Genomic DNA, 2,500 nt, shown 5'->3' on the forward strand with positions numbered 1-2,500 from the left:
CTGGTCCAACATAAGTTGGGGTGCTGCCGTCGTTCAATAAAATTGCGTCAATCTGCGCAAAGGTTGATAAGACCAACTCACCTCTTCGTTTCTGGGTTTCTCCACGCTCGCCAAGTTGGTTGTTCCAACTTACTGACCAAGCGTTGAAGTCCCCCCCGATAACGAATTTGTGGATACCGGTTACGGCCATTACCGTGTTATCCAACATGATCTGGAACTCTTCCATACTAAATCTAGGTGGCGCGTAAACGCTAACCACTCGCATATCACCTATGTCAACTACCATTAAACCCTTCAGAGCCTTACTGACTACCTTAACTGGTAAGTCCGCGTTAACCACTACCGCTGCTGTGTTATCGTCATTGCGTAACACTTTGACGTTGGTTGTTGCCAGATACGGATCTGCAATCAACACTATATCCGCAGATTCTTCCCTAATCGTTTGCCACATTAACTGAAATGCAGCATAACTATGATTCTGGTTATGTTGTAACAACCTAACCATTAAGATCTAATCGTTCGCCTACGGGGACACATGTAACTGCCCGTTGCGTGAAGGTTCTGTGACCTCGTACCGCAATCCAAACACTTAACAGAATTGGTACAAGCTTGCTTCTTGTGTCCACTCAAACCGCATTTCCAGCACAGATTACTTCTGTCTGGTTCCCTACAATGATAGCTCGTATGGCCTACCTTCCAACACTTATAGCATTTCTGCTCCTCCATTACCTCACGGATATGGCATATCGACCAACCAACTTTCAGCTTTCCCAAATTCAGGAAGCTTTGAAAGTCTGGCAGCGATACGTTGATCCGTGCCCACTGCGTACCGGCCGCGCGGCCTTTCTTCATTTTGATACGATCTATTTCTATCTCGATGTTGAGCTGTGCTTTGACAGACTCCGCAACCTCCTCTGGGGTGGTAATTTCATCGAGATGCATGATCTCAATCATTTTAGAAGGAGCTAGCGTTCTCACTGACGCCTTGCCCTTCACCGCTTCCTTAACCTTTGGGGCAATTGCACTAGCAGAACTACCCTGCTTCAATTCTAGCAACATGCCACCATTCTGGGCCCGTCGGACCTTAGAGATTGTCTCTCCAACCGATTTAAGAGCATCGGACTGCTTCATTTCCTTGAGCAATTTCGCCAGCTCCTCGGAAGTGCAGTCCGATATCAGCAGAGCCTCAGGCCGCTTCCTGGGCTTATTCTGCTTCTTCTTGCTCTTCTTCTTCTTCCTCTTATTAATGCTACCCTCATTAATATTCGGTCCGTTTCTCGGACTTGGAATATTTTCCACCGCTTCCCTAACAGGGGTCAACCTCGATGGTTGTTGTTGTTGTTGTTGCAACCTTTGCAACCCACTCGGACCAGGCTGTTGGTCATCAGCCACTGGTCTTCTGCCTTTTCGCGTTTGCGGCCCGAATCCATCGTTACCGTCAAACGACGTTTGCGTTTGACGGTCGAGGACCTGCTGCATGCGATTAACGGCTCTGTACCTTCGAAATTCGGACATTACCTCATCGAGGAAGTCCATCATTACCGTTACTAGCGTAAAATGGGAAGACTCATCATCGAGCTTGCTTATCCCAAAACGCATCGCCTCCATTCGATCTTGAAGATCCATGAACGCTTGGTCCGGATCTTTCTTGTCCACCCCCTTGGTCTTTTTGACCTTCTTAGTTTTAGCGTTACTCATTCTATTGGGCTCAAACTCAGGCCCGCTATCCGCGTCTGTTTATGCAGTCTCCTATTTGGTTCCGTGGGTGGCTATGAAACAGGGAGCTCCACGCGAGGGTTGGCCCGCGCCCTTATGAGACGACGGGCTCAGTGCCGAACCGGAGCAAAGTGGGGCTGAACCCACCCACACCTGCATTTGCCATAGAGCGTATCGTATGGCGACAGTCTTGGAGCGCTACCTAAGACTTGCTAAGTTTTAATAGAGCGGTGACAGAATCCCCCTTAGCCCTCCCCCGTTTCAAGCAGGTTTCACCCTGCTTTACTAAGGGTTCGGCGGGTTCATCCGCCAGCCCGTGTACATCCTAGTTATTCCATAAACCGTACCCTAGTCTAATCCGCGCAGAGGTATTATCCTCTCGAGTTCAGTATCCCACTTGACAGAATGTAGGGTGTGGCGACTTAACACCACACCCTCCCCTGCGACGTTGTCATGCTCAACGCCGTCTTCACCGCCACCGTTAGCTCGGGGCCTCGTCAACTTAATGACGGGCCCCTACCCCGCCCGGCACCGCGTGGAGGTGGTGGTCGGACTTTGCCGGGCGCATTTGGCTACCTTAAGAGAGTCATAGTTACTCCCGCCGTTTACCCGCGCTTGCTTGAATTTCTTCACGTTGACATTCAGAGCACTGGGCAGAAATCACATTGTGTCAACACCCACCCGGGGCCATCACAATGCTTTGTTTTAATTAGACAGTCGGATTCCCTCAGCCGTGCCAGTTCTGGAATTGGCTGTTTGCTGTGCGACCGCGGGCACGGGCCAG

General features: G+C 50.2%; 1 long non-coding RNA gene across 1 annotated transcript in view; it reads right to left on the reverse strand.

Annotated features, from left to right (window-relative positions):
- Window positions 1-2,500, reverse strand: part of LOC133394598 (uncharacterized) — an 8,823-nt gene that overhangs the window by 4,272 nt on the left and 2,051 nt on the right. The window contains exon 1 of the long non-coding RNA XR_009766823.1: window positions 2,293-2,500. This exon is cut by the window's right edge and continues 2,051 nt beyond it. This is a non-coding gene — a long non-coding RNA (uncharacterized LOC133394598). The remainder of the gene's footprint in view (window positions 1-2,292) is intronic.

The sequence above is a fragment of the Anopheles gambiae genome (genome assembly GCF_943734735.2).
Source record: "Anopheles gambiae chromosome X unlocalized genomic scaffold, idAnoGambNW_F1_1 X_unloc_22, whole genome shotgun sequence".
NCBI lineage: Eukaryota > Metazoa > Arthropoda > Insecta > Diptera > Culicidae > Anopheles > Anopheles gambiae.